Source organism: Pantherophis guttatus, chromosome 8, assembly GCF_059756535.1.
Source record: "Pantherophis guttatus breed Tessera chromosome 8, ASM5975653v1, whole genome shotgun sequence".
Taxonomy (NCBI): Eukaryota; Metazoa; Chordata; class Lepidosauria; order Squamata; family Colubridae; genus Pantherophis; species Pantherophis guttatus.
In genome coordinates, this window is record NC_142070.1 from 29,271,368 (window position 1) to 29,284,477 (window position 13,110).

At 35.5% G+C, this 13,110-nt stretch overlaps 1 protein-coding gene across 1 annotated transcript in view; it reads right to left on the reverse strand.

Annotated features, from left to right (window-relative positions):
* Positions 1 to 13,110, reverse strand: part of ARHGAP10 (Rho GTPase activating protein 10) — a 109,211-nt gene that overhangs the window by 94,473 nt on the left and 1,628 nt on the right. The window lies entirely within an intron of this gene.

Sequence of the window (13,110 nt, forward strand, 5' to 3'; positions counted from 1 at the left end):
CACCGTTCACCTGAGTTGGATGTACATACCCTCAAATTAAAGCTGACAGTCTGCAGTTAACACACATTGTGTTTGTTTCATTCCAACTCCATTGTGGTGGTGTATAGAGCCAAAGATGTTAGAATTGTGTCGATGTCCCAATATTTCTGGACCTGACTGTAGCTAAACTTGTGAGTCTGTCAAAACTATAGAGCAAACACATAATATTCCAAAGTTTTGTGTAATGTTTCTTTATTGTATGTCTGACAATAGATCAGATGACGAAAGTCCTGCTCTTATATCTGCAGATAAGAAAAAATACCTGCAAAATCAAAGACAGAATATTGGGTTCAAATTTTTCTCAATTTTGTAATGTATAAATCTAGGAAATAAATACAACAAAGTCTAGTGGAGAAATCACTTTGATTTGGTTATTTATATTACAAAAATTGGTATCTTAAAGTGTTCAGGGGATATTATTTTCAATGTTTTTTTTCTAAAAAATAAGGGTTATCTTTCTCTTAAATGCTACATTTATTTTTATGTTGGCCTATGACAATATTGCATATAGATTTTATGTTCTTTTTCCCCTTCCACCAAATTCCATGGTTCTTACTTTTGTTCTATCTACTGTTGCTAAGTAACCTTTCACCAGGTGCTGATTTTATTAGTTATACCACAGCAACTTGCATGGAAAAGTTCCTCTATTTTCAGTTAGCTAGGTAAACCCTGCTTCCAACTCATTGGCCAGATCAATTTCCTGTTGTCAGTGGCTTCCTTTCCCTTTCCCTTTCCCTTTCCCTTTTTCTTTCCCTCCCCTCCCCTCCCCTCCCCTCCCCTCCCCTCCCCTCCCCTCCCCTCTCCTCTCCTCTCCTCTCCTTTCCTTTCCTTTCCTTTCCTTTCCTTTCAATTTCTGGATCTCTGCTGTTTCTGGGATATTCAGATCACAACATCCAACTTATTAAATAGCCAGATCTTGGAAATCCTAGGTCATTCCTTCAATCTCTATGCTTTTTCTCCATCAGGCACATGTACATTAGCTTCCTCTTTATAAACAGAATAACAGTAGTTATTCTTCAAATAATTACCCCACCCCACCCATTTCATTATGTTCCAGGTCATTTTTCAGTCTCTTTTTGACCCTTTTGACTTTTCACCTTCTAAAAAGGTAAATGGAATATATGGAATTCAAATTAGGATCTACATAACTGGATAAATTCTTATGACGGATGGAGTCCTTCTGTCAGATGTTCAGGATTTACTTTCAATCCCTTTAGGGTTCAGAGGTGAGACAGTACTAGTGAGAAACATAGCTGTCAAAGGTAATAATACTGTTTTTTGTTAATCTTTGCTCTCATTTAAATTTAATGAGTGCAAGATATTTAAAAAGCAAAGTCCACTGCTCAATATTTCCTTGACGAGAGTTGCGCTACAACTTCTCAACTATTAATAAGTACACATATTTGACTCATTTTACCTTCAACAATAATGATCTGTTTATTGCTCTCATCATCATATACTTATGTTATCATATGACTCTTGTGTTTCTTTATGGGAAAAAATGGGGGTTTGGAAGGAGTTGGTAAAGCAAGGGAAAGGCTGATAAATTAAGGCTCCACTTCCAAAGATCTGAACCTTTTTAGCCAGCCGACAGCCACTTCAACTCCCCCTGTGTACTGTCTAGCAAAGGGAATGGTAGAGAGGGGAAATAATCAACCTTCAACTCATACAAAACATTTTACACTTCAATTCTATTTATTTTATGGCCTTTTTTGTGTAGTGAAGTGAAGTGAAGTGAAGTGGTTAAAGAATCAGGCTAGAAACCAAGAAACAGTGACTTAGGCATTAAAGCTGGCTGAGTAACTGGGCTGATCACTTTCTCTCAGCTCAATTCACCTCACAAGTTTGTTGTTGAGAAAATCATAGAAGAAGGGCATATTAGGTATGTTCACCAACTTGAGTTATTTTTAAAAATAATAAAGGCAGGGTAAAAGTTAAATACACAAATAATTATTTATAAAACACAGGCATGGTTGTGCTGGTTGGTAGTATTATTTTTAAATAGATAAACCTCTGAATATTACGTTATTAACAGAATAAATCCTGTGTTGTTTGAAAGTTCTTGCCCTTTTGTGCAGTTGTAGCTGCAGATCAAGTGTAGATTTCATAGATTTCTCTTTTCAGTATTATATAATACTGAAAAATCCACAATTTTTAATGTTTTGATGTATTCCTAGTGAAAACTGGCTGTTTACTAACTTGGAAAATTTGTAAAGTCCTTTTCACTTTCCTTCAATTGAAAACCCATGCCACACAGAGACCCTAATTTAAAAGTTTTTGCATTCTCTTATATGCAATTTCTAATATCCACAGCCTCTTTCGTTTTACCATTCAGCATGCAGTCACTCATGTCCTGGTCATCTCTTGGCTGGATTACTACAACACGCTATACAATTACTTGAAAAGTATTTGGAAGGTACAACTGGTACCGAATGCAGCAGTGCAGATAGTTCTGGAAATCACTCTAGTGGCGAATACAACACCGCTGTTCCACACTGGTTGCCAATTTGCTTCCAGGTCAAAATCAAGTTGTTGATTATTATCTATAAAGCCCTTTACGGCATGGGTTCAGGATACCTAAGGAGCGATATAACCTAAATGAGATTAACCCATCCCACTCGCTTTAGCAGAAGACACCTACTTTGGATTCCATCTACCAAAGGATTTGAGTTAGCAGGCTCCAAGAGAAGAATCTTCTCTGCTTTTCCATCCTTTGGAATACTTTCCTGCTGGAAGTGAAGAGGGACCTCACATTCATCGTCTTTTAGGGGAGCCTAACTTGGCTCTGTTAGTTATCCTGGAGCCCTGGCCTATAGGGACATTCTAGGCTGGGGTTGGCTGACAGGATAAAGAGAATATCCCGGTTTGTATTATATATAATTTGTATTTTCTCTATTTTTATTTTTCTGCAAACTACTCAGAATCGCTTTAACAATAAGATGAGTACTATTCATTGGCATCCTTCAGTCTCAAGAGACTATGGTATCGTGCTCTGGAAAGAGGTCCTAAAACAGCATCTAGTGTGACTAAAAAGGCCAATTCGAGAGTGGCAATCCCTTCCACACTGAGGGCAGATACATTCTGTCCGCTGCCCAGTCGCCAGATTTCGCTGGTTCCGGGACTGCCTCTTTGCCTCAGCCTGCCGAACAAGTGTCTCTTCAAATTGGAGAAGGCCACGCTGCGTCTTTAGCCTCCAAGCTGAACGATCAGAGGTCAAGGTTTCCCAGTTGTTAATGTCCATTCCCAGGGTCTTTAGGTCCCTCTTGCAGATATCCTTAATTCACAGATGTGGTCTCCCTCTGAGGCGCTTTCCCTGCACTAATTCTCCATACAGGAGATCTTTTGGAATCCGACCATCAGCCATTCTCACGACATGCCCCAGCTAGCGTAGACGTCGCTGTTTCAATAGTATATACATGCTAGAAATTCCAGCACGTTCCAAGTGCTGCGCTATTTGGAACTTTGTCTTGCCAGTTGATGCCAAAAATTCGTCGGAGACAGCGCATATGAAAGGTGTTCAACTTTCTTTCCTGCCGTGCGTAAAGGGTCCAAGACTCACTGCAGTACAAGAGTGTGCTCAGGACGCAGGCTCTATAGACCTGGATCTTTGTATGTTCCGTCAGCTTCTTATTAAGCCATACTCTCTTTGTAAGTCTGGAAAATGTGGTGGTGCTTTACCAATACGTTTATTCAGCTCAGTATCTAAAGAATGTGTGTCAGAGATAGTTGAGCTGAGGTACACAAAGTCATGAACGACCTCCAGTTCTTGTGCAGAGATTGTAATACAGGGAGATGAATCCACGTCCTGACCCATGACTTTTTTTTCAGGCTGATTGTTAGTTCAAAGTCTTGGCAGGCCTTGCTAAAACTGTCCATAAGTTGTTGAAGGTCTTCAGCAGAGTGAGCAGTGACGGCAGCATCGTCAGTGAATCTCTCTATATTGAGAACAAAGATGGATACTATACAAATTTAACAAATAAAATTCCATCAAGGAATTTTTTCATACCTTATATTAGCGTATCTGGCACACAATTTGAAAGTAATTATTTTGGCTCCTTTCACAAGCAGCTTCAACATAATCTTTGCTTAAATCCATATTTTTGTTCATCTCTTTATTTGTTGAATGAATAGTTTTTAAGGGCCCAGTAAGAGCAACAACCTGTCAAGGTTCCAACTGACAAACCCAACCAGAGCAAGCATGATCGAGACGGTTTAATCTCTTTATGCAAAACTTTATTGCGATCATTTCAGCATGTTTGAAGGCAAAACCAGATCTAGAACTTTCCCATGCTAACACCTATAGTTAAAGTTCAAATTCTACTCCCCCCTCCCCCATTAACTCAGGTCACATTGTCCAATACAGCTTCTGGATTTTGTTGTGGGAAAGTCTTTTTTAGCTTCTATAAACACCTGCCGAAATGTCCTTGGTTCTCAGACCAATATCTTGATGTCTGGGCCATTTTCTATCAGCCTCTCCCCACCCCCCACCCCTTGTTCATTGACAAGCTCAGATGTGATAATAGTTACAACAGCAAAAGTCTTTTGAAGCTTGACACAACCAGTGTCAATTCAATAATGTAGTTTATTATCCATAGTAATCCAAGATGCATAATTTTAATTAACATTAAAATAGTTCTGATATTATATTTAATATGATTTAATATGCTGTAGATATCAATGAATTCAAAGATATTACCAAATCTTCCCGCCCTCCCTCTCTCTCATCTCTTAGGAACTAATCTCTTCCTATTGCTATAGCTTTCTCTTAGTTTTACAAACACACATTTAATTTACTTTCTCAATTGTTCACTCATCTTATATTCTAGGCTTAATTTTCCATAAACCATAGGCCTATAAATATTTATTCCTTCTACCCATAAACCACAACTTTGATACTTTTTCATAACAAGTAGTCTATATATTAGATTTAATCATATTATGCCACAAGCAGTATATTGCTACTGTAAGAAGAGAATACTGGTGATTTTGGACATGCTTAACCCACTATGAAAGTAGAATAACTATAATAACCTAAGGTATTCTGAGTATATTTCATGCAATCATATGCAAGCTAGAACATTTTTAGAATCTAAATGACTGAAGGCAAAATATTCTAAAACAGTTTCTATACAATAATTCATAAACTATTATGAAATACAGAAAAAACTCCACAGGCATATGCATGAAAGTGTTATTTTGCATGACAGTTCAGCACTGAGATTAAGATACTCAGTGCTGTTAAATTTGCTTTTTATGATACTATATAGGTAAAACAGAAGCAGCAATTACTTAAAAAAACAAATCATATAGGAATTAAATCTGAATCTGAAAGACTGAAGTAGCATTTTCTAAAATCCAAATTAATGCTTGAATATCTTCAAACAAACACTATGGTAAAATAAAGAAGACAAAGAATATCAGAAGAACTTCACAAACTGAACAAATTCTGTAGGCTAGGAAAGTCTTTTTTTTAGTCATTCCAGACATGCAAGGAAGTATGACTCTACTAATTATCTTAATCTAGTGTCAACATATATTTCAGAATGACTTCGCCTAAGATTCGACTCTTTTGAGATTCCAAAGAGACTGACCCATCTAATGACACAATGCAAAAGCTCAGCTGCTGATCAAATCTTTCCAATTGGAGCACAATAATAGTTTTTAAGAAACAGCATTCCAATGACACCAATGAGGAAAAATCGTATGGTATAAAGAAAAACCAAGGAAAGCATAGAATTTCTTGCCACATCAAAATAAACCCAAACCAATTGTTTCCAAATAAATTTAGAAAAGTCTATACTTCACATTAAGATAGCTGGGAGACAAAGCAAACTTCTTTCCAGCCTTAAGATAATCAACAAATCGGCTGAAAATTAAATAAAGCGAAACCCAAAAACAATTGGGAAAGCAATGAAGTTTATTTCTGGAAAAAAATAAGATATTCAAAATCACAACAGAAACTATAAACTGAGTAAAAAATTATGCAACTTTTTTCTTTACAGAAAAAAACCAAGAATACAAACATGTCTAGAAAGAGCTAACTAGCTTTTTTTATTCTGAAACTTTTCTTCTCACAATTTTTATATGAATAATGCTCTCAAATATAACAAAAACATATTGCTTTCTTAGTAAAATGAAAGTGTTAATGTTTTAAAAATAAGCTATTAACTCATTTCTGCTGAAAGAAATGAGAAAATATTTTAAACAATCATTCGAACCTGTATCTAAATAAATATACCTTTCTTCATTAAGAATTAATATTAAACTAGCCTCAAAAAAGCTCATAAAATGCCTTCGATAATGTTGATAAATGAGGCTCCAGACATAATTTTTGTGTAAGTTAGTTGCAGGTTGCTGGCATTAGATGGCAAAATGCTTCCAACCACAATGTTCCTGTGGATGCCAATAAACCTTGCTTAACTATCAGATCACCACACAATGTTAACAAACAGTTTTTTTTAAAATAACAAGCTATACCTTTTCACAAGGCCTGATGAGTCAACATCCAAGAGCTTAAACTGATACTTTCTGCAAACACCCAGACAGGGTAGGGACTGGTAATACAGAGAGGTTGGACTAGTTTGAATCCCTTTTTATGGTTTCTGGAATAGCTTCTGATCATGAGAGCTGAAAGCTGGCAATACAAGTTTTGACACAGGAAATCGTATGTAAGCCACAGGATAGGTATTTCTCTTTTAAAATATCAACAAAAACCCAAATGTTCCTCTCCCAACTGATCCGTGCTCAAGGTATGCAATATAGATCCATACACTTTGTAGTTCTCGGCCTATCAAAAAATGTTAGAAGAGGCCTTGGCAAACAAAAGATTGCCTATACCTACTCTTGATGCTGTTGAACTGTTATTCTCAACAGTAGTAATGCTACTACCCAGAATCCACTTAGATTTGGCTGTTTGCAAGTATGAGGGCATCTCATTTCAGAAAAGGCCACATTTGGCCCACTAGCCTAAGTTTAGGGGGAAAAAAATCCAAAAAAATTCTTGGTCACAGCCTATACCCACTGTTAAAGTAGGATCCACATCCAAAAGAGCCCTTGGACTACATTCTGTTCTTTCTAGAGAAGTAAGAATTTCAAAGTTTTAATTAATCCATATAATTATTTGATAAATCGCCATTCTGTCTTGAATTTAATCTGTACCTGTTTCTTCTCATCCTATTCCCCACAGACACTATGTAAAGCCCACATCAAGCCCTTTCTCAATCATAGGTAGAAATGTAAAATGTACCTTGTGTGTCCAATCACACTTGGCCAATAAAGAATTCTATTCTATTCTATATTGCTGATACCTTATCTCAGCTGACAGATGACCTCTCCCAGCAGTTTTAAATACAGTTAAATGGAATGAAAGAAAAACCTGGGCAAATTTCCAAAGAGCCACCTCCCCTGCCCTTGCCCAGATTTCAGCAATACACACCAGGATGGCCTTTTTGTCCTTGATTAAATGGTGGAGAAATATAGCATTGCTGAACAAATATCTTGCATTTAGCAGCAGCAGACCAAAGTATGATTCACAGAAATGGGGAACAGCACTGAATTGCTGATCCCTCTTGCCTGGAGCTGCCCATCCAATGCTCCCCATAATATTGTTTGTACTGCTCACTGTTACAATCCTTCACCCAATTTACTTCTCCTGTAGTCTCCTTATCCCACCTTCTCTTGGCTCTTGAAAGTATTATTCTACCAAATACAGCAGCCTTAAAAATATAATAATCAAGCAGCCATTTTCCCCCTTTTTCACAGCACAAAGTCAACCCCCAGCCCTGCCCAGAAGTTGTTTGCAAAAAAAGGGCATTTCTTGGAAAAGAGCTCCTGGGTAGGAATAGGCTGACTGTGAGTGGCAGAAAAAGGGAAAAGGGGAGGGGATCTTGAAAAGGGCTGAAAAAGGAACATAGTGCAAAGGGGCATTTGAATGTGCTGCAGTCCCTTTTAAGTTGCTTTGTGCGTTTTCATTTTTCCATGCAAAGCCAGTCACATATGGCCTAGTATCCAGGTTGGGCATGTCTTGTCATCAGTGGGAGAAATAAGATGGGAGCAAGAATCAAATGGAGAGTGCAGGGTAACCAGGGCAACTGGGACTCGGCTGGGACAACTAAGGTTTCCTGGGATGTGGAAAGCAACCCAAAGCCACACAGTTCTCAGGCTGCTTGCTGTCCTGAGAGGCAGGGTGCAAGGTGGCCAAAAAAGCACAGAAGGGGGAAATAGGAAGGTGGGGTTGCAGGTAATCTCTTACCTCATTGAGGGTTCGGGCTGGGGAAGACTTAGCCCAGAATGGCTTGAATTGGGATGGATCCTCTGTTAATGACCAGTAGGATTCACTTAAAGACAGCCATAGGGATTGCCATTGATAAATGTTGCAAAAATGTGATGTGTTGCTTTACAACAGCATTGGTTACTGACCAAAATTACAGTTCCAATTGTGGTTGTAAGTTTAGTACTTTAGTGGACTGGACTGCCACTGAATCTCCTTCTCAGCCCATGCTGTAGATATACAACTTGCATATCATCAATATATCCAGCAGCTTCATATAAATATGAAAATGAATAAAGAAGCATTTCCCTGCTGTTTTATCAATTTAAGAACTGGTACTCCTTGATTCAGAATGGGTTCACGTTATAGACATTACTATATTCAAAGGAAGGAAAGCAAAGCTGATTAAATTATCAGGTATTTTGCTTCTAGTTGATGAGTTTCCACTAGAAACTATCTCAATGTTTCCATCCCTCTGCAGTTATGAGACTAAGTCTGCTTTTTCTACAGAGAGCTGGAAATGGAGGTCCAGTTCTCCATATTAATAGGTACATATTTACATATAAAGTAATTGACCTCACAGAAAGAACAATGTGCTTTGTATTTTTAAGAAGTTTCTTTTTGTTCTCATTTAAATCAACTAAGAATTTTACCTGCATGAAGCGTTGAATACAGTAACTCCTCATTTAGCAATTATTTTAGTTAACAATCATTCACAGGTCTCCCTTTTTCTCAGAAATGTCTTCATTTAGCTAGTATTTCACTAAAGAACCTGATTATTGGAATGGAACTCACTCAATAAGTTAGCAAGAAGTGAGTGTATATAGATGCTGTCCTAAATACAAATTTAAAAATTGTTCTACAAAAAACATTTCTAAGAGTGCTAAACTTCCCATTTATTATTGCATAATTCTCAATTTAGTTCTTTTTCACAAACCTACTTCTGAAAACTAAATGTAAAAATAGCAAAACAAACTTTTATATTACTGAACTATACAACAAATTTCTTAGGGAAATGTTTCCACATGTTATTAAGTACTGTGAATTATCTCTGCCCCACAGTAGGATAGTGTCCCTTCAGTCAGGAATGCAGTGCTAGAAAAATCTTATATCTTTTCAACCCTTAATTTAGGAAAAGCATTGTTACTAAAATATATATGCCAACCAACTTCCAGTGACTCGGGGCCCTTTACAAATGATTTAAGACATAAAAAATGATAATAAAAACAAAAACAAACAAAAATGATACAGATGGCAGAAGAACAAACTAGGTGGAAGCAAAAGAAAACAAACTAAATTAAAAGGCAGCCTTAGTCATTCTCACCAAAAGCTTGAGTGAACAGTCAGGTCTGCAAGCAAGGTCTCATTGTAAGTAATTATAGAGATAATTTTATTGTTAAACCTTAAAGGAAAGAAAGAATCTAGTTCATGCCCTGCTTACTTTGGAGATACATTAAAACGCTCATAAAACTATTTGTCCTCAAAAAATTGAAATGGGAAATCATAAGACTCAAACTGGATCCCAAAGAGTAACTGCACCAACTTTAAGACCTGCCACTTCGTAATGGGAAAATGGTTGCAGGTAACCACAGATCTTTGAGTAATTACAAGTGAAAATAAGAAGTTACAGAACTACAGATTTCCATAGGAAGAATAGAGCTAAGCATCTCCATTAACAGCAAACACAACATCTCTGGCCAAGACTAAAGGAATGACGAGTACATTGGTCCCACAGAACCTCTCTTGATAAGGAGAGAACAACAGATAACTTATTTGTGCTTTGGGCAGTTGCTCCTCATGAACAGACAGCAGGACAGCAGTTTCCCCCCAAGTTTTGAGTGCTACGGGTAGGAGGCAAAGGGAAGCCAACATGCTTCCAACTGTGGCAGAGCCTTTTAAAGGATACTGGGTTTATTAACCTCACTTTTTGGAATCTAATTATTTTAAGGATCACAGAGAACTTCAAAATGACAAGTTTGAAAAACTACCTGTAAATTTACCTTACTCTTCAATAAAAGATAAATTAATCCTTAAGAATATAAAGAATTGGAAATGAATGTCAAAAACCTAAGTAAGAGTTTGATATAAGTTAGTTATAAATGAATTAAAATACTAGACAAACTTGAATTATTAGAACTCTTGCTATAAAATTTTGGAAACAATTAAATAAACACACACCACCATACAAACAGTGGGAATTAAATTGTTTAGTCTACCCTAACAAAAATTCATGACCTTATGATTTCAAATTGGAACTAAAGATTCTAGAATGAAAGAAGAAGGGGGGGAAGGGGGGGGAGGACATGAAAAGCCTGTCTTGTGTTTTTGTAAACTGAAATGTGATATTTGAAATACTCCAGATCTTTGAAGAAAGGAGTCAGAAAACAACAGTTACAATGTCAGCAATGATGTATGCTTCTTCCAATGATGGATAGACTATTTCAAAAACAAGATGTTAAAAGAAAATATGGCAGAAGTAAAAGAGACACAAAGGGTAAAAGATCTTGCAAAAAAGAGGGGAAATACATTTTCAGGAAAAAAAAGTTTCAGAATAAAGAAGTGAAATGTTTTCCTGATGGAGAAAAACCATAACTGGAAATGGAAGAAATACTTTAAAAATATGGATTAGAAACAGATTAAATTGGAAATACAAATGACAAGTTAAGAAAATGACTAGATGAGGACTTCTTACTGGATTTACAAAAAAGTTGGCTAATGTCTAGAAGAAACCTTTGAGATAGGAAAAAAAACTGAAGAGATCAAACTCGATAACAATATTTGAATAAATTAAAGATTAAGATTGGAAGAAAAGGAAATATAAAGTTGGTATGTTTGATCAACATTAAAATAAAACATATTTGTATACCTGGGAGTTTTTGCATCTATGGATTTGTGTATGGATAAAGGATGGATTATGGAAAGAAGAAATATTTCTTATAAATATTATCATATAGGGGATAAAAAATTATTAATTCTTCCTGACCTTGTTCTGATGAAGATGAGAAGTCAGTTCTTTAATATTTCTTTTCTCTTTTGTCTCTGCTCATTTTATTTTTTCTTTATTCTTTCTTTTTCTGAGTTTAGTTTGTATTTTCTTTTACTGTTATTAGAATTCTTGATTAAAAACTATTAAAAACAGAAGTTACAGGACCCTAAACATCGATATAAAAGTGTTATTTAGTATTTTTTTTAATGAATGTGAACAGAAGAACAGGACACAGTTAATATTTACAATGTCTATGTTAAATATTTGTCATGTGTTTTTCCATGTCTCAGAAAGAATTCTCAAAAAAGAATAAACATATATTATCCTCAAGTTTTAGAAATATTATTTTCATGCATTTGTTCTATAGCAATTATATAGTACTTGTATAATATTATGCAAGATTGTGATTAAGAACATCCTGAAAAATATCAGGTGGTGTAATATTTGGAACTGAGAACCAAAGTGTAAATAAGAACAAAAGGGAAAGAAAAAAACATGTTATCTTTTACCAATATCAACAAACACTAGTATGAAAATACACATAAATTATACATCCTACTCCTTCATAACTGAAAAACAACCAAAATAAGTATCAAAAACTATTTTGCTAAACCAAAGTTCTGTTATAGTGCATTTGAATATCCAGCAAGTAATAATGTTTTAGTGGAGCTATATTTTATTAGTGGAACTCTATTCCACTCCAATCTGTTTTGTTGTTGATTTAAGGCTCTTCCTCAAACTTACAAATGTATGCAAATAAAACAAAAATGATGGATGTAATTGCTTGCAGAAGACTAAAAGGCTTAACATTTAATTATTTCAGCACAATATCCGGGATGTTAAATGAATGCAAGAACAACCCAACTGCAATCCTGCAGCTGTTCAGGGAAAAGCTATTTATTGTATAAATCAAAACTGTGTTGTAAGAGGAAAGGAGAAACTTTTAAGGAAAGTTTACAATTTGTTGTACAATTAGAACAAATACAGTTTCCCATTTACAATTATCTGGTCCATACTGTTGAATTGATACAGTGCTGTAATCAGGAAATCATTAACTCAAATATGAGCTAATCTTCAATATCACAGCATACCCTGACAGAAATCAAAGTTCCAATTTAAGGAATACACCCATGTTTCTATAGAACACAAGACAAGGAAGAAAAAAGGAATGAGTGTTTAATTTTTAAAAAGTCATTAAGGATACAATTAGAAATAAGATTGGCAAGCTTGAGATTTGCATAACTTGATCATTCTACACCATTCTACAGCCTCAGAAATGCAGCAGAATGGAGCCTAAAGACCCAGCAAAACTTGATAAAAACATTTTTATTTAAGATTTATTCTTTTAAGCAAAATATTCAGGGATTAGGAACCTGTATTATTCCCCGAAACCCAGTAAACATAACACCATATAAACACCAAACACATATAACATTAACAGATCCATTTAAATTACATGAAGCAAATGTGTATATACAAAAGATACAGATGTACATATAGGATTACCTTAAACAAAAGTAAATATATTCTATAGAATCTGTTGAATTTCCTCACAGTATTTAGTTTCCTGGTTTCAGACCTAAGTTAAACATATCTGTGTTGTTACAATGAATGCAAAGTAAAGTAAGAAGTGATGTATACTCCGAAAATATTTAAATCAAGTAATTAATGATTACACAATGATTGCACAATACAAATACTGAAGAATAAATCAAGCTATAAAATCATATTGTGCATAAATATGAATCTCGTAAACTCTGATTACAGCACCAAGGGCCTATAATTGACAATCAGGAAAGGCAGCTGTGGGAATTCT